Here is a 24,231-nt window from a genome sequence, read left to right as displayed (position 1 = left end):
GCACACTTTTCACAGCCAAGTGGCTGCAATCATCATCTTCTTGATGGAAAAGGTGGTTTTGTGTCTTTTTATGCCCTAAATTGGCAGATTTTTCACTTTTTAGCATGAGTGACCACTGTGATTTGGTCCCGGTATGTGACTGCATATGGTGAAATAAGCGTTTTCAGAGCGTAAAAAGCTCAAAAAGCACACTTTTCACAGCCAAGTGGCTGCAATCATCATCTTCTTGATGGAAAAGGTGGTTTTGTGTCTTTTTATGCCCTGTTTTGCCAGATTTTTCACTTTTTAGCATGAGTGACCACTGTGATTTGGTCCCGGTATGTGACTGCATATGGTGAAATAAGCGTTTTCAGAGCGTAAAAAGCTCAAAAAGCACACTTTTCACAGCCAAGTGGCTGCAATCATCATCTTCTTGATGGAAAAGGTGGTTTTGTGTCTTTTTATGCCCTAAATTGGCAGATTTTTCACTTTTTAGCATGAGTGACCACTGTGATTTGGTCCCGGTATGTGACTGCATATGGTGAAATAAGCGTTTTCAGAGCGTAAAAAGCTCAAAAAGCACACTTTTCACAGCCAAGTGGCTGCAATCATCATCTTATTGATGGAAAAGGTGGTTTTGTGTCTTTTTATGCCCTAAATTGGCAGATTTTTCACTTTTTAGCATGAGTGACCACTGTGATTTGGTCCCGGTATGTGACTGCATATGGTGAAATAAGCGTTTTCAGAGCGTAAAAAGCTCAAAAAGCACACTTTTCACAGCCAAGTGGCTGCAATCATCATCTTCTTGATGGAAAAGGTGGTTTTGTGTCTTTTTATGCCCTAAATTGGCAGATTTTTCACTTTTTAGCATGAGTGACCACTGTGATTTGGTCCCGGTATGTGACTGCATATGGTGAAATAAGCGTTTTCAGAGCGTAAAAAGCTCAAAAAGCACACTTTTCACAGCCAAGTGGCTGCAATCATCATCTTATTGATGGAAAAGGTGGTTTTGTGTCTTTTTATGCCCTAAATTGGCAGATTTTTCACTTTTTAGCATGAGTGACCACTGTGATTTGGTCCCGGTATGTGACTGCATATGGTGAAATAAGCGTTTTCAGAGCGTAAAAAGCTCAAAAAGCACACTTTTCACAGCCAAGTGGCTGCAATCATCATCTTATTGATGGAAAAGGTGGTTTTGTGTCTTTTTATGCCCTGTTTTGCCAGATTTTTCACTTTTTAGCATCAGTGACCACTGTGATTTGGTCCCGGTATGTGACTGCATATGGTGAAATAAGCGTTTTCAGAGCGTAAAAAGCTCAAAAAGCACACTTTTCACAGCCAAGTGGCTGCAATCATCATCTTCTTGATGGAAAAGGTGGTTTTGTGTCTTTTTATGCCCTGTTTTGACAGATTTTTCACTTTTTAGCATCAGTGACCACTGTGATTTGGTCCCGGTATGTGACTGCATATGGTGAAATAAGCGTTTTCAGAGCGTAAAAAGCTCAAAAAGCACACTTTTCACAGCCAAGTGGCTGCAATCATCATCTTCTTGATGGAAAAGGTGGTTTTGTGTCTTTTTATGCCCTGTTTTGCCAGATTTTTCACTTTTTAGCATCAGTGACCACTCTGATTTGGTCCCGGTATGTGACTGCATATGGTGAAATAAGCGTTTTCAGAGCGTAAAAAGCTCAAAAAGCACACTTTTCACAGCCAAGTGGCTGCAATCATCATCTTCTTGATGGAAAAGGTGGTTTTGTGTCTTTTTATGCCCTAAATTGGCCAGATTTTTCACTTTTTAGCATGAGTGACCACTGTGATTTGGTCCCGGTATGTGACTGCATATGGTGAAATAAGCGTTTTCAGAGCGTAAAAAGCTCAAAAAGCACACTTTTCAGAGCCAAGTGGCTGCAATCATCATCTTCTTGATGGAAAAGGTGGTTTTGTGTCTTTTTATGCCCTAAATTGGCAGATTTTTCACTTTTTAGCATCAGTGACCACTCTGATTTGGTCCCGGTATGTGACTGCATATGGTGAAATAAGCGTTTTCAGAGCGTAAAAAGCTCAAAAAGCACACTTTTCACAGCCAAGTGGCTGCAATCATCATCTTCTTGATGGAAAAGGTGGTTTTGTGTCTTTTTATGCCCTGTTTTGCCAGATTTTTCACTTTTTAGCATCAGTGACCACTCTGATTTGGTCCCGGTATGTGACTGCATATGGTGAAATAAGCGTTTTCAGAGCGTAAAAAGCTCAAAAAGCACACTTTTCACAGCCAAGTGGCTGCAATCATCATCTTCTTGATGGAAAAGGTGGTTTTGTGTCTTTTTATGCCCTGTTTTGCCAGATTTTTCACTTTTTAGCATCAGTGACCACTGTGATTTGGTCCCGGTATGTGACTGCATATGGTGAAATAAGCGTTTTCAGAGCGTAAAAAGCTCAAAAAGCACACTTTTCACAGCCAAGTGGCTGCAATCATCATCTTCTTGATGGAAAAGGTGGTTTTGTGTCTTTTTATGCCCTAAATTGGCAGATTTTTCACTTTTTAGCACGAGTGAACACTCTGATTTGGTCCCGGTATGTGACTGCATATGGTGAAATAAGCGTTTTCAGAGCGTAAAAAGCTCAAAAAGCACACTTTTCACAGCCAAGTGGCTGCAATCATCATCTTCTTGATGGAAAAGGTGGTTTTGTGTCTTTTTATGCCCTAAATTGGCAGATTTTTCACTTTTTAGCATGAGTGACCACTGTGATTTGGTCCCGGTATGTGACTGCATATGGTGAAATAAGCGTTTTCAGAGCGTAAAAAGCTCAAAAAGCACACTTTTCACAGCCAAGTGGCTGCAATCATCATCTTCTTGATGGAAAAGGTGGTTTTGTGTCTTTTTATGCCCTAAATTGGCCAGATTTTTCACTTTTTAGCATGAGTGACCACTGTGATTTGGTCCCGGTATGTGACTGCATATGGTGAAATAAGCGTTTTCAGAGCGTAAAAAGCTCAAAAAGCACACTTTTCACAGCCAAGTGGCTGCAATCATCATCTTCTTGATGGAAAAGGTGGTTTTGTGTCTTTTTATGCCCTAAATTGGCCAGATTTTTCACTTTTTAGCATGAGTGACCACTGTGATTTGGTCCCGGTATGTGACTGCATATGGTGAAATAAGCGTTTTCAGAGCGTAAAAAGCTCAAAAAGCACACTTTTCACAGCCAAGTGGCTGCAATCATCATCTTCTTGATGGAAAAGGTGGTTTTGTGTCTTTTTATGCCCTGTTTTGCCAGATTTTTCACTTTTTAGCATCATTGACCACTGTGATTTGGTCCCGGTATGTGACTGCAATATGGTGAAATAAGCGTTTTCAGAGCGTAAAAAGCTCAAAAAGCACACTTTTCACAGCCAAGTGGCTGCAATCATCATCTTCTTGATGGAAAAGGTGGTTTTGTGTCTTTTTATGCCCTGTTTTGCCAGATTTTTCACTTTTTAGCATGAGTGACCACTGTGATTTGGTCCCGGTATGTGACTGCATATGGTGAAATAAGCGTTTTCAGAGCGTAAAAAGCTCAAAAAGCACACTTTTCACAGCCAAGTGGCTGCAATCATCATCTTCTTGATGGAAAAGGTGGTTTTGTGTCTTTTTATGCCCTAAATTGGCAGATTTTTCACTTTTTAGCATCAGTGACCACTCTGATTTGGTCCCGGTATGTGACTGCATATGGTGAAATAAGCGTTTTCAGAGCGTAAAAAGCTCAAAAAGCACACTTTTCACAGCCAAGTGGCTGCAATCATCATCTTCTTGATGGAAAAGGTGGTTTTGTGTCTTTTTATGCCCTGTTTTGCCAGATTTTTCACTTTTTAGCATCAGTGACCACTGTGATTTGGTCCCGGTATGTGACTGCAATATGGTGAAATAAGCGTTTTCAGAGCGTAAAAAGCTCAAAAAGCACACTTTTCACAGCCAAGTGGCTGCAATCATCATCTTCTTGATGGAAAAGGTGGTTTTGTGTCTTTTTATGCCCTGTTTTGCCAGATTTTTCACTTTTTAGCATGAGTGACCACTGTGATTTGGTCCCGGTATGTGACTGCATATGGTGAAATAAGCGTTTTCAGAGCGTAAAAAGCTCAAAAAGCACACTTTTCACAGCCAAGTGGCTGCAATCATCATCTTCTTGATGGAAAAGGTGGTTTTGTGTCTTTTTATGCCCTGTTTTGCCAGATTTTTCACTTTTTAGCATGAGTGACCACTGTGATTTGGTCCCGGTATGTGACTGCATATGGTGAAATAAGCGTTTTCAGAGCGTAAAAAGCTCAAAAAGCACACTTTTCACAGCCAAGTGGCTGCAATCATCATCTTCTTGATGGAAAAGCTGGTTTTGTGTCTTTTTATGCCCTAAATTGGCAGATTTTTCACTTTTTAGCATGAGTGACCACTCTGATTTGGTCCCGGTATGTGACTGCATATGGTGAAATAAGCGTTTTCAGAGCGTAAAAAGCTCAAAAAGCACACTTTTCACAGCCAAGTGGCTGCAATCATCATCTTCTTGATGGAAAAGGTGGTTTTGTGTCTTTTTATGCCCTGTTTTGCCAGATTTTTCACTTTTTAGCATCAGTGACCACTCTGATTTGGTCCCGGTATGTGACTGCATATGGTGAAATAAGCGTTTTCAGAGCGTAAAAAGCTCAAAAAGCACACTTTTCACAGCCAAGTGGCTGCAATCATCATCTTCTTGATGGAAAAGGTGGTTTTGTGTCTTTTTATGCCCTAAATTGGCAGATTTTTCACTTTTTAGCATGAGTGACCACTGTGATTTGGTCCCGGTATGTGACTGCATATGGTGAAATAAGCGTTTTCAGAGCGTAAAAAGCTCAAAAAGCACACTTTTCACAGCCAAGTGGCTGCAATCATCATCTTCTTGATGGAAAAGGTGGTTTTGTGTCTTTTTATGCCCTAAATTGGCAGATTTTTCACTTTTTAGCATGAGTGACCACTGTGATTTGGTCCCGGTATGTGACTGCATATGGTGAAATAAGCGTTTTCAGAGCGTAAAAAGCTCAAAAAGCACACTTTTCACAGCCAAGTGGCTGCAATCATCATCTTCTTGATGGAAAAGGTGGTTTTGTGTCTTTTTATGCCCTAAATTGGCAGATTTTTCACTTTTTAGCATGAGTGACCACTGTGATTTGGTCCCGGTATGTGACTGCATATGGTGAAATAAGCGTTTTCAGAGCGTAAAAAGCTCAAAAAGCACACTTTTCACAGCCAAGTGGCTGCAATCATCATCTTCTTGATGGAAAAGGTGGTTTTGTGTCTTTTTATGCCCTGTTTTGCCAGATTTTTCACTTTTTAGCATGAGTGACCACTGTGATTTGGTCCCGGTATGTGACTGCATATGGTGAAATAAGCGTTTTCAGAGCGTAAAAAGCTCAAAAAGCACACTTTTCACAGCCAAGTGGCTGCAATCATCATCTTCTTGATGGAAAAGGTGGTTTTGTGTCTTTTTATGCCCTAAATTGGCCAGATTTTTCACTTTTTAGCATGAGTGACCACTGTGATTTGGTCCCGGTATGTGACTGCATATGGTGAAATAAGCGTTTTCAGAGCGTAAAAAGCTCAAAAAGCACACTTTTCACAGCCAAGTGGCTGCAATCATCATCTTCTTGATGGAAAAGGTGGTTTTGTGTCTTTTTATGCCCTAAATTGGCAGATTTTTCACTTTTTAGCATGAGTGACCACTGTGATTTGGTCCCGGTATGTGACTGCATATGGTGAAATAAGCGTTTTCAGAGCGTAAAAAGCTCAAAAAGCACACTTTTCACAGCCAAGTGGCTGCAATCATCATCTTCTTGATGGAAAAGGTGGTTTTGTGTCTTTTTATGCCCTGTTTTGCCAGATTTTTCACTTTTTAGCATGAGTGACCACTGTGATTTGGTCCCGGTATGTGACTGCATATGGTGAAATAAGCGTTTTCAGAGCGTAAAAAGCTCAAAAAGCACACTTTTCACAGCCAAGTGGCTGCAATCATCATCTTCTTGATGGAAAAGGTGGTTTTGTGTCTTTTTATGCCCTAAATTGGCAGATTTTTCACTTTTTAGCATGAGTGACCACTGTGATTTGGTCCCGGTATGTGACTGCATATGGTGAAATAAGCGTTTTCAGAGCGTAAAAAGCTCAAAAAGCACACTTTTCACAGCCAAGTGGCTGCAATCATCATCTTATTGATGGAAAAGGTGGTTTTGTGTCTTTTTATGCCCTAAATTGGCAGATTTTTCACTTTTTAGCATGAGTGACCACTGTGATTTGGTCCCGGTATGTGACTGCATATGGTGAAATAAGCGTTTTCAGAGCGTAAAAAGCTCAAAAAGCACACTTTTCACAGCCAAGTGGCTGCAATCATCATCTTCTTGATGGAAAAGGTGGTTTTGTGTCTTTTTATGCCCTAAATTGGCAGATTTTTCACTTTTTAGCATGAGTGACCACTGTGATTTGGTCCCGGTATGTGACTGCATATGGTGAAATAAGCGTTTTCAGAGCGTAAAAAGCTCAAAAAGCACACTTTTCACAGCCAAGTGGCTGCAATCATCATCTTATTGATGGAAAAGGTGGTTTTGTGTCTTTTTATGCCCTAAATTGGCAGATTTTTCACTTTTTAGCATGAGTGACCACTGTGATTTGGTCCCGGTATGTGACTGCATATGGTGAAATAAGCGTTTTCAGAGCGTAAAAAGCTCAAAAAGCACACTTTTCACAGCCAAGTGGCTGCAATCATCATCTTATTGATGGAAAAGGTGGTTTTGTGTCTTTTTATGCCCTGTTTTGCCAGATTTTTCACTTTTTAGCATCAGTGACCACTGTGATTTGGTCCCGGTATGTGACTGCATATGGTGAAATAAGCGTTTTCAGAGCGTAAAAAGCTCAAAAAGCACACTTTTCACAGCCAAGTGGCTGCAATCATCATCTTATTGATGGAAAAGGTGGTTTTGTGTCTTTTTATGCCCTGTTTTGCCAGATTTTTCACTTTTTAGCATGAGTGACCACTGTGATTTGGTCCCGGTATGTGACTGCATATGGTGAAATAAGCGTTTTCAGAGCGTAAAAAGCTCAAAAAGCACACTTTTCACAGCCAAGTGGCTGCAATCATCATCTTCTTGATGGAAAAGGTGGTTTTGTGTCTTTTTATGCCCTAAATTGGCAGATTTTTCACTTTTTAGCATGAGTGACCACTGTGATTTGGTCCCGGTATGTGACTGCATATGGTGAAATAAGCGTTTTCAGAGCGTAAAAAGCTCAAAAAGCACACTTTTCACAGCCAAGTGGCTGCAATCATCATCTTCTTGATGGAAAAGGTGGTTTTGTGTCTTTTTATGCCCTGTTTTGCCAGATTTTTCACTTTTTAGCATGAGTGACCACTGTGATTTGGTCCCGGTATGTGACTGCATATGGTGAAATAAGCGTTTTCAGAGCGTAAAAAGCTCAAAAAGCACACTTTTCACAGCCAAGTGGCTGCAATCATCATCTTCTTGATGGAAAAGGTGGTTTTGTGTCTTTTTATGCCCTAAATTGGCCAGATTTTTCACTTTTTAGCATGAGTGACCACTGTGATTTGGTCCCGGTATGTGACTGCATATGGTGAAATAAGCGTTTTCAGAGCGTAAAAAGCTCAAAAAGCACACTTTTCACAGCCAAGTGGCTGCAATCATCATCTTCTTGATGGAAAAGGTGGTTTTGTGTCTTTTTATGCCCTAAATTGGCAGATTTTTCACTTTTTAGCATGAGTGACCACTGTGATTTGGTCCCGGTATGTGACTGCAATATGGTGAAATAAGCGTTTTCAGAGCGTAAAAAGCTCAAAAAGCACACTTTTCACAGCCAAGTGGCTGCAATCATCATCTTCTTGATGGAAAAGGTGGTTTTGTGTCTTTTTATGCCTTAAATTGGCAGATTTTTCACTTTTTAGCATGAGTGACCACTCTGATTTGGTCCCGGTATGTGACTGCATGTGGTGAAATAAGCGTTTTCAGAGCGTAAAAAGCTCAAAAAGCACACTTTTCACAGCCAAGTGGCTGCAATCATCATCTTCTTGATGGAAAAGGTGGTTTTGTGTCTTTTTATGCCCTAAATTGGCAGATTTTTCACTTTTTAGCATGAGTGACCACTGTGATTTGGTCCCGGTATGTGACTGCATATGGTGAAATAAGCGTTTTCAGAGCGTAAAAAGCTCAAAAAGCACACTTTTCACAGCCAAGTGGCTGCAATCATCATCTTCTTGATGGAAAAGGTGGTTTTGTGTCTTTTTATGCCCTAAATTGGCAGATTTTTCACTTTTTAGCATGAGTGACCACTCTGATTTGGTCCCGGTATGTGACTGCATATGGTGAAATAAGCGTTTTCAGAGCGTAAAAAGCTCAAAAAGCACACTTTTCACAGCCAAGTGGCTGCAATCATCATCTTCTTGATGGAAAAGGTGGTTTTGTGTCTTTTTATGCCCTGTTTTGCCAAATTTTTCACTTTTTAGCATGAGTGACCACTGTGATTTGGTCCCGGTATGTGACTGCATATGGTGAAATAAGCGTTTTCAGAGCGTAAAAAGCTCAAAAAGCACACTTTTCACAGCCAAGTGGCTGCAATCATCATCTTCTTGATGGAAAAGGTGGTTTTGTGTCTTTTTATGCCCTAAATTGGCAGATTTTTCACTTTTTAGCATGAGTGACCACTGTGATTTGGTCCCGGTATGTGACTGCATATGGTGAAATAAGCGTTTTCAGAGCGTAAAAAGCTCAAAAAGCACACTATTCACAGCCAAGTGGCTGCAATCATCATCTTCTTGATGGAAAAGGTGGTTTTGTGTCTTTTTATGCCCTAAATTGGCAGATTTTTCACTTTTTAGCATGAGTGACCACTGTGATTTGGTCCCGGTATGTGACTGCATATGGTGAAATAAGCGTTTTCAGAGCGTAAAAAGCTCAAAAAGCACACTTTTCACAGCCAAGTGGCTGCAATCATCATCTTCTTGATGGAAAAGGTGGTTTTGTGTCTTTTTATGCCCTAAATTGGCAGATTTTTCACTTTTTAGCATGAGTGACCACTGTGATTTGGTCCCGGTATGTGACTGCATATGGTGAAATAAGCGTTTTCAGAGCGTAAAAAGCTCAAAAAGCACACTTTTCACAGCCAAGTGGCTGCAATCATCATCTTCTTGATGGAAAAGGTGGTTTTGTGTCTTTTTATGCCCTAAATTGGCAGATTTTTCACTTTTTAGCATGAGTGACCACTCTGATTTGGCCCCGGTATGTGACTGCATATGGTGAAATAAGCGTTTTCAGAGCGTAAAAAGCTCAAAAAGCACACTTTTCACAGCCAAGTGGCTGCAATCATCATCTTCTTGATGGAAAAGGTGGTTTTGTGTCTTTTTATGCCCTAAATTGGCAGATTTTTCACTTTTTAGCATGAGTGACCACTGTGATTTGGCCCCGGTATGTGACTGCATATGGTGAAATAAGCGTTTTCAGAGCGTAAAAAGCTCAAAAAGCACACTTTTCACAGCCAAGTGGCTGCAATCATCATCTTCTTGATGGAAAAGGTGGTTTTGTGTCTTTTTATGCCTTAAATTGGCAGATTTTTCACTTTTTAGCATGAGTGACCACTCTGATTTGGCCCCGGTATGTGACTGCATATGGTGAAATAAGCGTTTTCAGAGCGTAAAAAGCTCAAAAAGCACACTTTTCACAGCCAAGTGGCTGCAATCATCATCTTCTTGATGGAAAAGGTGGTTTTGTGTCTTTTTATGTCCTAAATTGGCAGATTTTTCACTTTTTAGCATGAGTGACCACTGTGATTTGGTCCCGGTATGTGACTGCATATGGTGAAATAAGCGTTTTCAGAGCGTAAAAAGCTCAAAAAGCACACTTTTCACAGCCAAGTGGCTGCAATCATCATCTTCTTGATGGAAAAGGTGGTTTTGTGTCTTTTTATGCCCTAAATTAGCAGATTTTTCACTTTTTAGCATGAGTGACCACTCTGATTTGGTCCCGGTATGTGACTGCATGTGGTGAAATAAGCATTTTCAGAGCGTAAAAAGCTCAAAAAGCACACTTTCCAGTGCCAAATGGCTGCAATCATCATCTTCTTGATGGAAAAGGTGGTTTTGTGTCTTTTTATGCCCTGTTTTGCCAGATTTTTCACTTTTTTAGCATGAGTGACCTCTGTGATTTGGTCCCGGTATGTGACTGCATATGGTGAAATAAGCGTTTTCAGAGCGTAAAAAGCTCAAAAAGCACACTTTCCAGTGCCAAGTGGCTGCAATCATCATCTTCTTGATGGAAAAGGTGGTTTTGTGTCTTTTTATGCCCTGTTTTGGCAGATTTTTCACTTTTTTTAGCATGAGTGACCACTGTGATTTGGTCCCTGTATGTGACTGCATATGGTGAATTAAGCATTTTCAGAGCGTAAAAAGCTCAAAAAGCACAATTTCCAGTGCCAAGTGGCTGCAATCATCATCTTCTTGATGGAAAAGGTTGTTTTGTGTCTTTTTATGTCCTAAATTGGCAGATTTTTCACTTTTTAGCATGAGTGACCACTGTGATTTGGTCCCTGTATGTGACTGCATATGGTGAAATAAGCGTTTTCAGGGCGTAAAAAGCTCAAAAAGCACACGTTCACAGCCAAGTGGCTGCAATCATCATCTTCTTGATAGAAAAGGTGGTTTTGTGTCTTTTTATGCCCTGTTTTGGCAGATTTTTCACTTTTTTAGCATGAGTGACCACTGTGATTTGGTCCCTGTATGTGACTGCATGTGGTGAAATAAGCATTTTCAGAGCGTAAAAAGCTCAAAAAGCACACTTTCCAGTGCCAAGTGGCTGCAATCGTCACCTTCTTGATGAAAAACGTGGTTTTGTGTCTTTTTATGCCCTGTTTTGCCAGATTTTTCACTTTTAAGCATCACTGACCACTCTGTGATTTGGGCCCTGTATGTGACTGCATATGGTGAAATAAGCGTTTTCAGAGCGTAAAAAGCTCAAAAAGCACACTTTCCAGTGCCAAGTGGCTGCAATCATCATCTTCTTGATGGAAAAGGTGGTTTTGTGTCTTTTTATGCCCTGTTTTGCCAGATTTTTCACTTTTTTAGCATGAGTGACCACTGTGATTTGGTCCCTGTATGTGACTGCATATGGTGAAATAAGCGTTTTCAGAGCGTAAAAAGCTCAAAAAGCACACTTTCACAGCCAAGTGGCTGCAATCACCATCTTCTTGATGGAAAAGGTGGTTTTGTGTCTTTTTATGCCCTGTTTTGGCAGATTTTTCACTTTTTTAGCATGAGTGACCACTGTGATTTGGTCCCTGTATGTGACTGCATATGGTGAAATAAGCGTTTTCAGAGCGTAAAAAGCTCAAAAAGCACACTTTTCACAGCCAAGTGGCTGCAATCATCATCTTCTTGATGGAAAAGGTGGTTTTCTGTCTTTTTATGCCCTGTTTTGCCAGATTTTTCACTTTTAAGCATCAGTGACCACTCTGTGATTTGAGCCCTGTATGTGACTGCATATGGTGAAATAAGCGTTTTCAGAGCGTAAAAAGCTCAAAAAGCACACTTTCCAGTGCCAAGTGGCTGCAATCATCATCTTCTTGATGGAAAAGGTGGTTTTCTGTCTTTTTATGCCCTGTTTTGCCAGATTTTTCACTTTTAAGCATCAGTGACCACTCTGTGATTTGAGCCCTGTATGTGACTGCATATGGTGAAATAAGCGTTTTCAGAGCGTAAAAAGCTCAAAAAGCACACTTTCCAGTGCCAAGTGGCTGCAATCATCATCTTCTTGATGGAAAAGGTGGTCTTGTGTCTTTTTATGCCCTGTTTTGCCAGATTTTTCACTTTTTTAGCATGAGTGACCACTGTGATTTGGTCCCTGTATGTGACTGCATATGGTGAAATAAGCGTTTTCAGAGCGTAAAAAGCTCAAAAAGCACACTTTTCACAGCCAAGTGGCTGCAATCATCATCTTCTTGATGGAAAAGGTGGTTTTGTGTCTTTTTATGCCCTGTTTTGCCAGATTTTTCACTTTTTTAGCATGAGTGACCACTGTGATTTGAGCCCTGTATGTGACTGCATATGGTGAAATAAGCGTTTTCAGTGCGTAAAAAGCTCAAAAAGCACACTTTCACAGCCAAGTGGCTGCAATCATCATCTTCTTGATGGAAAAGGTGGTTTTGTGTCTTTTTATGCCCTGTTTAGCCAGATTTTTCACTTTTAAGCATCAGTGACCACTCTGTGATTTGAGCCCTGTATGTGACTGCATATGGTGAAATAAGCGTTTTCAGAGCGTAAAAAGCTCAAAAAGCACACTTTCCAGTTCCAAGTGGCTGCAATCATCATCTTCTTGATGGAAAAGGTGGTTTTGTGTCTTTTATGCCCTGTTTTGCCAGATTTTTCACTTTTTTAGCATGAGTGACCACTGTGATTTGGTCCCTGTATGTGACTGCATGTGGGGAAATAAGCATTTTCAGAGCGTAAAAAGCTCAAAAAGCACACTTTTCAGTGCCAAGTGGCTGCAATCATCATCTTCTTGATGGAAAAGGTGGTTTTGTGTCTTTTTATGCCCTGTTTGGCCAGATTTTTCACTTTTAAGCATCAGTGACCACTCTGTGATTTGGTCCCGGTATGTGACTGCATATGGTGAAATAAGCGTTTTCAGAGCGTAAAAAGCTCAAAAAGCACACTTTTCACAGCCAAGTGGCTGCAATCATCATCTTCTTGATGGAAAAGGTGGTAAGGTGTCTTTTTATGCCCTAAATTGGCAGATTTTTCACTTTTTAGCATGAGTGACCACTGTGATTTGGTCCCGGTATGTGACTGCATATGGTGAAATAAGCGTTTTCAGAGCGTAAAAAGCTCAAAAAGCACACTTTTCACAGCCAAGTGGCTGCAATCATCATCTTCTTGATGGAAAAGGTGGTTTTGTGTCTTTTTATGCCCTGTTTTGCCAAATTTTTCACTTTTTAGCATGAGTGACCACTGTGATTTGGTCCCGGTATGTGACTGCATATGGTGAAATAAGCGTTTTCAGAGCGTAAAAAGCTCAAAAAGCACACTTTTCACAGCCAAGTGGCTGCAATCATCATCTTCTTGATGGAAAAGGTGGTTTTGTGTCTTTTTATGCCCTAAATTGGCAGATTTTTCACTTTTTAGCATGAGTGACCACTGTGATTTGGTCCCGGTATGTGACTGCATATGGTGAAATAAGCGTTTTCAGAGCGTAAAAAGCTCAAAAAGCACACTTTTCACAGCCAAGTGGCTGCAATCATCATCTTCTTGATGGAAAAGGTGGTTTTGTGTCTTTTTATGCCCTAAATTGGCAGATTTTTCACTTTTTAGCATGAGTGACCACTGTGATTTGGTCCCGGTATGTGACTGCATATGGTGAAATAAGCGTTTTCAGAGCGTAAAAAGCTCAAAAAGCACACTTTTCACAGCCAAGTGGCTGCAATCATCATCTTCTTGATGGAAAAGGTGGTTTTGTGTCTTTTTATGCCCTAAATTGGCAGATTTTTCACTTTTTAGCATGAGTGACCACTGTGATTTGGTCCCGGTATGTGACTGCATATGGTGAAATAAGCGTTTTCAGAGCGTAAAAAGCTCAAAAAGCACACTTTTCACAGCCAAGTGGCTGCAATCATCATCTTCTTGATGGAAAAGGTGGTTTTGTGTCTTTTTATGCCCTAAATTGGCAGATTTTTCACTTTTTAGCATGAGTGACCACTGTGATTTGGCCCCGGTATGTGACTGCATATGGTGAAATAAGCGTTTTCAGAGCGTAAAAAGCTCAAAAAGCACACTTTTCACAGCCAAGTGGCTGCAATCATCATCTTCTTGATGGAAAAGGTGGTTTTGTGTCTTTTTATGCCTTAAATTGGCAGATTTTTCACTTTTTAGCATGAGTGACCACTCTGATTTGGCCCCGGTATGTGACTGCATATGGTGAAATAAGCGTTTTCAGAGCGTAAAAAGCTCAAAAAGCACACTTTTCACAGCCAAGTGGCTGCAATCATCATCTTCTTGATGGAAAAGGTGGTTTTGTGTCTTTTTATGTCCTAAATTGGCAGATTTTTCACTTTTTAGCATGAGTGACCACTGTGATTTGGTCCCGGTATGTGACTGCATATGGTGAAATAAGCGTTTTCAGAGCGTAAAAAGCTCAAAAAGCACACTTTTCACAGCCAAGTGGCTGCAATCATCATCTTCTTGATGGAAAAGGTGGTTTTGTGTCTTTTTATGTCCTAAATTGGCAGATTTTTCACTTTTTAGCATGAGTGACCACTGTGATTTGGTCCCGGTATGTGACTGCATATGGTGAAATAAGCGTTTTCAGAGCGTAAAAAGCTCAAAAAGCACACTTTTCACAGCCAAGTGGCTGCAATCATCATCTTCTTGCTGGAAAAGGTGGTTTTGTGTCTTTTTATGCCCTGTTTTGCCAAATTTTTCACTTTTTAGCATGAGTGACCACTGTGATTTGGTCCCGGGATGTGACTGCATATGGTGAAATAAGCGTTTTCAGAGCGTAAAAAGCTCAAAAAGCACACTTTTCACAGCCAAGTGGCTGCAATCATCATCTTCTTGCTGGAAAAGGTGGTTTTGTGTCTTTTTATGCCCTGTTTTGCCAAATTTTTCACTTTTTAGCATGAGTGACCACTGTGATTTGGTCCCGGTATGTGACTGCATATGGTGAAATAAGCGTTTTCAGAGCGTAAAAAGCTCAAAAAGCACACTTTTCACAGCCAAGTGGCTGCAATCATCATCTTCTTGATGGAAAAGGTGGTTTTGTGTCTTTTTATGCCCTAAATTAGCAGATTTTTCACTTTTTAGCATGAGTGACCACTCTGATTTGGCCCCGGTATGTGACTGCATGTGGTGAAATAAGCATTTTCAGAGCGTAAGAAGCTCAAAAAGCACACTTTCCAGTGCCAAATGGCTGCAATCATCATCTTCTTGATGGAAAAGGTGGTTTTGTGTCTTTTTATGCCCTGTTTTGCCAGATTTTTCACTTTTTTAGCATGAGTGACCTCTGTGATTTGGTCCCGGTATGTGACTGCATATGGTGAAATAAGCGTTTTCAGAGCGTAAAAAGCTCAAAAAGCACACTTTCCAGTGCCAAGTGGCTGCAATCATCATCTTCTTGATGGAAAAGGTGGTTTTGTGTCTTTTTATGCCCTGTTTTGGCAGATTTTTCACTTTTTTTAGCATGAGTGACCACTGTGATTTGGTCCCTGTATGTGACTGCATATGGTGAATTAAGCATTTTCAGAGCGTAAAAAGCTCAAAAAGCACAATTTCCAGTGCCAAGTGGCTGCAATCATCATCTTCTTGATGGAAAAGGTTGTTTTGTGTCTTTTTATGTCCTAAATTGGCAGATTTTTCACTTTTTAGCATGAGTGACCACTGTGATTTGGTCCCTGTATGTGACTGCATATGGTGAAATAAGCGTTTTCAGGGCGTAAAAAGCTCAAAAAGCACACGTTCACAGCCAAGTGGCTGCAATCATCATCTTCTTGATAGAAAAGGTGGTTTTGTGTCTTTTTATGCCCTGTTTTGGCAGATTTTTCACTTTTTTAGCATGAGTGACCACTGTGATTTGGTCCCTGTATGTGACTGCATGTGGTGAAATAAGCATTTTCAGAGCGTAAAAAGCTCAAAAAGCACACTTTCCAGTGCCAAGTGGCTGCAATCGTCACCTTCTTGATGAAAAACGTGGTTTTGTGTCTTTTTATGCCCTGTTTTGCCAGATTTTTCACTTTTAAGCATCACTGACCACTCTGTGATTTGGGCCCTGTATGTGACTGCATATGGTGAAATAAGCGTTTTCAGAGCGTAAAAAGCTCAAAAAGCACACTTTCCAGTGCCAAGTGGCTGCAATCATCATCTTCTTGATGGAAAAGGTGGTTTTGTGTCTTTTTATGCCCTGTTTTGCCAGATTTTTCACTTTTTTAGCATGAGTGACCACTGTGATTTGGTCCCTGTATGTGACTGCATATGGTGAAATAAGCGTTTTCAGAGCGTAAAAAGCTCAAAAAGCACACTTTCACAGCCAAGTGGCTGCAATCACCATCTTCTTGATGGAAAAGGTGGTTTTGTGTCTTTTTATGCCCTGTTTTGGCAGATTTTTCACTTTTTTAGCATGAGTGACCACTGTGATTTGGTCCCTGTATGTGACTGCATGTGGTGAAATAAGCATTTTCAGAGCGTAAAAAGCTCAAAAAGCACACTTTCCAGTGCCAAGTGGCTGCAATCATCATCTTCTTGATGGAAAAGGTGGTTTTGTGTCTTTTTATGCCCTGTTTTGGCAGATTTTTCACTTTTTTAGCATGAGTGACCACTGTGATTTGGTCCCTGTATGTGACTGCATATGGTGAAATAAGCGTTTTCAGAGCGTAAAAAGCTCAAAAAGCACACTTTCCAGTGCCAAGTGGCTGCAATCATCATCTTCTTGATGGAAAAGGTGGTTTTCTGTCTTTTTATGCCCTGTTTTGCCAGATTTTTCACTTTTAAGCATCAGTGACCACTCTGTGATTTGAGCCCTGTATGTGACTGCATATGGTGAAATAAGCGTTTTCAGAGCGTAAAAAGCTCAAAAAGCACACTTTCCAGTGCCAAGTGGCTGCAATCATCATCTTCTTGATGGAAAAGGTGGTCTTGTGTCTTTTTATGCCCTGTTTTGCCAGATTTTTCACTTTTTTAGCATGAGTGACCACTGTGATTTGGTCCCTGTATGTGACTGCATATGGTGAAATAAGCGTTTTCAGAGCGTAAAAAGCTCAAAAAGCACACTTTTCACAGCCAAGTGGCTGCAATCATCATCTTCTTGATGGAAAAGGTGGTTTTGTGTCTTTTTATGCCCTGTTTTGCCAGATTTTTCACTTTTTTAGCATGAGTGACCACTGTGATTTGAGCCCTGTATGTGACTGCATATGGTGAAATAAGCGTTTTCAGTGCGTAAAAAGCTCAAAAAGCACACTTTCACAGCCAAGTGGCTGCAATCATCATCTTCTTGATGGAAAAGGTGGTTTTGTGTCTTTTTATGCCCTGTTTAGCCAGATTTTTCACTTTTAAGCATCAGTGACCACTCTGTGATTTGAGCCCTGTATGTGACTGCATATGGTGAAATAAGCGTTTTCAGAGCGTAAAAAGCTCAAAAAGCACACTTTCCAGTTCCAAGTGGCTGCAATCATCATCTTCTTGATGGAAAAGGTGGTTTTGTGTCTTTTATGCCCTGTTTTGCCAGATTTTTCACTTTTTTAGCATGAGTGACCACTGTGATTTGGTCCCTGTATGTGACTGCATGTGGGGAAATAAGCATTTTCAGAGCGTAAAAAGCTCAAAAAGCACACTTTTCAGTGCCAAGTGGCTGCAATCATCATCTTCTTGATGGAAAAGGTGGTTTTGTGTCTTTTTATGCCCTGTTTGGCCAGATTTTTCACTTTTAAGCATCAGTGACCACTCTGTGATTTGGTCCCGGTATGTGACTGCATATGGTGAAATAAGCGTTTTCAGAGCGTAAAAAGCTCAAAAAGCACACTTTTCACAGCCAAGTGGCTGCAATCATCATCTTCTTGATGGAAAAGGTGGTAAGGTGTCTTTTTATGCCCTAAATTGGCAGATTTTTCACTTTTTAGCATCAGTGACCACTGTGATTTGGTCCCGGTATGTGACTGCATATGGTGAAATAAACGCTTTCAGAGCGTAAAAAGCTCAAAAAGCACACTTTCCAGTGCCAAGTGGCTGCAATCATCATCTTCTTGATGGAAAAGGTGGTTTTGTGTCTTTTTATGCCCTGTTTGGCCAGATTTTTCACTTTTAAGCATGAGTGACCACTCTGTGATTTGGTCCCTGTATGTGACTGCATATGGTGAAATAAGCGTTTTCAGAGCGTAAAAAGCTCAAAAAGCACACTTTCCAGTGCCAAGTGGCTGCAATCATCATCTTCTTGATGGAAAAGGTGGTTTTGTGTCTTTTTATGCCCTGTTTTGGCAGATTTTTCACTTTTTTTAGCATGAGTGACCACTGTGATTTGGTCCCTGTATGTGACTGCATATGGTGAATTAAGCATTTTCAGAGCGTAAAAAGCTCAAAAAGCACACTTTCCAGTGCCAAGTGGCTGCAATCGTCATCTTCTTGATAGAAAAGGTGGTTTTGTGTCTTTTTATGCCCTGTTTTGCCAGATTTTTCACTTTTTTAGAATGAGTGACCACTGTGATTTGGTCCCTGTATGTGACTGCATATGGTGAAATAAGCGTTTTCAGAGCGTAAAAAGCTCAAAAAGCACACTTTTCACAGCCAAGTGGCTGCAATCATCATCTTCTTGATGGAAAAGGTGGTAAGGTGTCTTTTTATGCCCTAAATTGGCAGATTTTTCACTTTTTAGCATCAGTGACCACTGTGATTTGGTCCCGGTATGTGACTGCATATGGTGAAATAAACGTTTTCAGAGCGTAAAAAGCTCAAAAAGCACACTTTTCACAGCCAAGTGGCTGCAATCATCATCTTCTTGATGGAAAAGTTGGTTTTGTGTCTTTTTATGCCCTGTTTTGCCAGATTTTTCACTTTTTTAGCATGAGTGACCACTGTGATTTGAGCCCTGTATGTGACTGCATATGGTGAAATAAGCGTTTTCAGTGCGTAAAAAGCTCAAAAAGCACACTTTCACAGCCAAGTGGCTGCAATCATCATCTTCTTGATGGAAAAGGTGGTTTTGTGTCTTTTTATGCCCTGTTTAGCCAGATTTTTCACTTTTAAGCATCACTGACCACTCTGTGATTTGGGCCCTGTATGTGACTGCATATGGTGAAATAAGCGTTTTTAGAGCGTAAAAAGCTCAAAAAGCACACTTTCACAGCCAAGTGGCTGCAATCATCATCTTCTTGATGGAAAAGGTGGTTTTGTGTCTTTTTATGCCCTGTTTTGCCAGATTTTTCACTTTTAAGCATCAGTGACCACTCTGTGATTTGAGCCCTGTATGTGACTGCATATGGTGAAATAAGCGTTTTCAGAGCGTAAAAAGCTCAAAAAGCACACTTTCCAGTGCCAAGTGGCTGCAATCATCATCTTCTTGATGGAAAAGGTGGTTTTGTGTCTTTTTATGCCCTGTTTTGCCAGATTTTTCACTTTTAAGCATCACTGACCACTCTGTGATTTGGGCCCTGTATGTGACTGCATATGGTGAAATAGGCGTTTTCAGAGCGTAAAAAGCTCAAAAAGCACACTTTTCACAGCCAAGTGGCTGCAATCATCATCTTCTTGATGGAAAAGGTGGTTTTGTGTCTTTTTATGCCCTGTTTTGCCAGATTTTTCACTTTTAAGCATCAGTGACCACTCTGTGATTTGAGCCCTGTATGTGACTGCATATGGTGAAATAAGCGTTTTCAGAGCGTAAAAAGCTCAAAAAGCACACTTTCACAGCCAAGTGGCTGCAATCATCATCTTCTTGATGGAAAAGGTGGTTTTGTGTCTTTTTATGCCCTGTTTAGCCAGATTTTTCACTTTTAAGCATCACTGACCACTCTGTGATTTGGGCCCTGTATGTGACTGCATATGGTGAAATAAGCGTTTTTAGAGCGTAAAAAGCTCAAAAAGCACACTTTCACAGCCAAGTGGCTGCAATCATCATCTTCTTGATGGAAAAGGTGGTTTTGTGTCTTTTTATGCCCTGTTTTGCCAGATTTTTCACTTTTAAGCATCAGTGACCACTCTGTGATTTGAGCCCTGTATGTGACTGAATATGGTGAAATAAGCGTTTTCAGAGCGTAAAAAGCTCAAAAAGCACACTTTCCAGTTCCAAGTGGCTGCAATCATCATCTTCTTGATGGAAAAGGTGGTTTTGTGTCTTTTTATGCCCTGTTTTGCCAGAATTTTCACTTTTTTAGCATGAGTGACCACTGTGATTTGGTCCCTGTATGTGACTGCATGTGGTGAAATAAGCATTTTCAGAGCGTAAAAAGCTCAAAAAGCACACTTTTCACAGCCAAGTGGCTGCAATCATCATCTTCTTGATGGAAAAGGTGGTTTTCTGTCTTTTTATGCCCTAAATTGGCAGATTTTTCACTTTTTAGCATCAGTGACCACTGTGATTTGGTCCCGGTATGTGACTGCATATGGTGAAATAAGCGTTTTCAGAGCGTAAAAAGCTCAAAAAGCACACTTTCCAGTGCCAAGTGGCTGCAATCATCATCTTCTTGATGGAAAAGGTGGTTTTCTGTCTTTTTATGCCCTAAATTGGCAGATTTTTCACTTTTTAGCATCAGTGACCACTGTGATTTGGTCCCGGTATGTGACTGCATATGGTGAAATAAGCGTTTTCAGAGCGTAAAAAGCTCAAAAAGCACACTTTTCACAGCCAAGTGGCTGCAATCATCATCTTCTTGATGGAAAAGGTGGTAAGGTGTCTTTTTATGCCCTAAATTGGCAGATTTTTCACTTTTTAGCATCAGTGACCACTGTGATTTGGTCCCGGTATGTGACTGCATATGGTGACATAAGCGTTTTCAGAGCGTAAAAAGCTCAAAAAGCACACTTTCCAGTGCCAAGTGGCTGCAATCATCATCTTCTTGATGGAAAAGGTGGTTTTGTGTCTTTTTATGCCCTGTTTTGGCAGATTTTTCACTTTTTTAGCATGAGTGACCACTGTGATTTGGTCCCTGTATGTGACTGCATATGGTGAAATAAGCGTTTTCAGAGCGTAAAAAGCTCAAAAAGCACACTTTTCACAGCCAAGTGGCTGCAATCATCATCTTCTTGATGGAAAAGTTGGTTTTGTGTCTTTTTATGCCCTGTTTTGCCAGATTTTTCACTTTTTTAGCATGAGTGACCACTGTGATTTGAGCCCTGTATGTGACTGCATATGGTGAAATAAGCTTTTCAGTGCGTAAAAAGCTCAAAAAGCACACTTTCACAGCCAAGTGGCTGCAATCATCATCTTCTTGATGTAAAAGGTGGTTTTGTGTCTTTTTATGCCCTGTTTAGCCAGATTTTTCACTTTTAAGCGTCACTGACCACTCTGTGATTTGGGCCCTGTATGTGACTGCATATGGTGAAATAAGCGTTTTTAGAGCGTAAAAAGCTCAAAAAGCACACTTTCACAGCCAAGTGGCTGCAATCATCATCTTCTTGATGGAAAAGGTGGTTTTGTGTCTTTTTATGCCCTGTTTTGCCAAATTTTTCACTTTTAAGCATCAGTGACCACTCTGTGATTTGAGCCCTGTATGTGACTGCATATGGTGAAATAAGCGTTTTCAGAGCGTAAAAAGCTCAAAAAGCACACTTTCCAGTTCCAAGTGGCTGCAATCATCATCTTCTTGATGGAAAAGGTGGTTTTGTGTCTTTTTATGCCCTGTTTTGCCAGATTTTTCACTTTTTTAGCATGAGTGACCACTGTGATTTGGTCCCTGTATGTGACTGCATGTGGTGAATTAAGCATTTTCAGAGCGTAAAAAGCTCAAAAAGCACACTTTCCAGTGCCAAGTGGCTGCAATCATCATCTTCTTGATAGAAAAGGTGGTTTTGTGTCTTTTTATGCCCTGTTTTGGCAGATTTTTCACTTTTTTAGCATGAGTGACCACTGTGATTTGGTCCCTGTATGTGACTGCATATGGTGAAATAAGGGTTTTCAGAGCGTAAAAAGCTCAAAAAGCACACTTTCACAGCCAAGTGGCTGCAATCACCATCTTCTTGATGGAAAATGTGGTTTTGTGTCTTTTTATGCCCTGTTTTGGCAGATTTTTCACTTTTTTAGCATGAGTGACCACTGTGATTTGGTCCCTGTATGTGACTGCATGTGGTGAAATAAGCATTTTCAGAGCGTAAAAAGTTCAAAAAGCACACTTTTCAGTGCCAAGTGGCTGCAATCATCATCTTCTTGATGGAAAAGGTGGTTTTGTGTCTTTTTATGCCCTGTTTGGCCAGATTTTTCACTTTTAAGCATCAGTGACCACTCTGTGATTTGGTCCCGGTATGTGACTGCATATGGTGAAATAAGCGTTTTCAGAGCGTAAAAAGCTCAAAAAGCACACTTTTCACAGCCAAGTGGCTGCAATCATCATCTTCTTGATGGAAAAGGTGGTAAGGTGTCTTTTTATGCCCTAAATTGGCAGATTTTTCACTTTTTAGCATCAGTGACCACTGTGATTTGGTCCCGGTATGTGACTGCATATGGTGAAATAAACGTTTTCAGAGCGTAAAAAGCTCAAAAAGCACACTTTCCAGTGCCAAGTGGCTGCAATCATCATCTTCTTGATGGAAAAGGTGGTTTTGTGTCTTTTTATGCCCTGTTTTGCCAGATTTTTCACTTTTAAGCATCAGTGACCACTCTGTGATTTGAGCCCTGTATGTGACTGAATATGGTGAAATAAGCGTTTTCAGAGCGTAAAAAGCTCAAAAAGCACACTTTCCAGTTCCAAGTGGCTGCAATCATCATCTTCTTGATGGAAAAGGTGGTTTTGTGTCTTTTTATGCCCTGTTTAGCCAGATTTTTCACTTTTAAGCATCACTGACCACTCTGTGATTTGGGCCCTGTATGTGACTGCATATGGTGAAATAAGCGTTTTTAGAGCGTAAAAAGCTCAAAAAGCACACTTTCACAGCCAAGTGGTTGCAATCATCATCTTCTTGATGGAAAAGGTGGTTTTGTGTCTTTTTATGCCCTGTTTTGCCAGATTTTTCACTTTTAAGCATCAGTGACCACTCTGTGATTTGCGCCCTGTATGTGACTGCATATGGTGAAATCAGCGTTTTCAGAGCGTAAAAAGCTCAAAAAGCACACTTTCCAGTGCCAAGTGGCTGCAATCATCATCTTCTTGATGGAAAAGGTGGTTTTGTGTCTTTTTATGCCCTGTTTTGCCAGATTTTTCACTTTTAAGCATCACTGACCACTCTGTGATTTGGGCCCTGTATGTGACTGCATATGGTGAAATAAGCGTTTTCAGAGCGTAAAAAGCTCAAAAAGCACACTTTCACAGCCAAGTGGTTGCAATCATCATCTTTTTGATGGAAAAGGTGGTTTTGTGTCTTTTTATGCCCTGTTTTGGCAGATTTTTCACTTTTTAGCATCAGTGACCACTGTGATTTGGTCCCGGTATGTGACTGCATATGGTGAAATAAGCGTTTTTAGAGCGTAAAAAGCTCAAAAAGCACACTTTTCACAGCCAAGTGGCTGCAATCATCATCTTCTTGATGGAAAAGGTGGTTTTGTGTCTTTTTATGTCCTAAATTGGCAGATTTTTCACTTTTTAGCATCAGTGACCACTGTGATTTGGTCCCGGTATGTGACTGCATATGGTGAAATAAGCGTTTTCAGAGCGTAAAAAGCTCAAAAAGCACACTTTTCACAGCCAAGTGGCTGCAATCATCATCTTCTTGATGGAAAAGGTGGTAAGGTGTCTTTTTATGCCCTAAATTGGCAGATTTTTCACTTTTTAGCATCAGTGACCACTGTGATTTGGTCCCTGTATATGACTGCATATGGTGAAATAAGCGTTTTCAGAGCGTAAAAAGCTCAAAAAGCACACTTTCCAGTGCCAAGTGGCTGCAATCATCATCTTCTTGATGGAAAAGGTGGTTTCGTGTCTTTTTATGCCCTAAATTGGCAGATTTTTCACTTTTTAGCATCAGTGACCACTGTGATTTGGTCCCGGTATGTGACTGCATATGGTGAAATAAGCGTTTTCAGAGCGTAAAAAGCTCAAAAAGCACACTTTCCAGTGCCAAGTGGCTGCAATCATCATCTTCTTGATGGAAAAGGTGGTTTTGTGTCTTTTTATGCCCTAAATTGGCAGATTTTTCACTTTTTAGCATGAGTGACCACTCTGATTTGGTCCCTGTATGTGACTGCATGTGGTGAAATAAGCATTTTCAGAGCGTAAAAAGCTCAAAAAGCACACTTTTCAGTGCCAAGTGGCTGCAATCATCATCTTCTTGATGGAAAAGGTGGTTTTGTGTCTTTTTATGTCCTAAATTGGCAGATTTTTCACTTTTTAGCATCAGTGACCACTGTGATTTGGTCCCGGTATGTGACTGCATATGGTGAAATAAACGTTTTCAGAGCGTAAAAAGCTCAAAAAGCACACTTTCACAGCCAAGTGGCTGCAATCATCATCTTCTTGATGTAAAAGGTGGTTTTGTGTCTTTTTATGCCCTGTTTAGCCAGATTTTTCACTTTTAAGCGTCACTGACCACTCTGTGATTTGGGCCCTGTATGTGACTGCATATGGTGAAATAAGCGTTTTTAGAGCG

Source organism: Lutjanus erythropterus, unplaced genomic scaffold (assembly GCF_056507025.1).
Source record: "Lutjanus erythropterus isolate fLutEry1 unplaced genomic scaffold, fLutEry1.hap2 Scaffold_168, whole genome shotgun sequence".
In the NCBI taxonomy this organism is placed as follows: Eukaryota; Metazoa; Chordata; class Actinopteri; order Lutjaniformes; family Lutjanidae; genus Lutjanus; species Lutjanus erythropterus.
Note: the sequence above shows the minus strand (reverse complement) of the source record.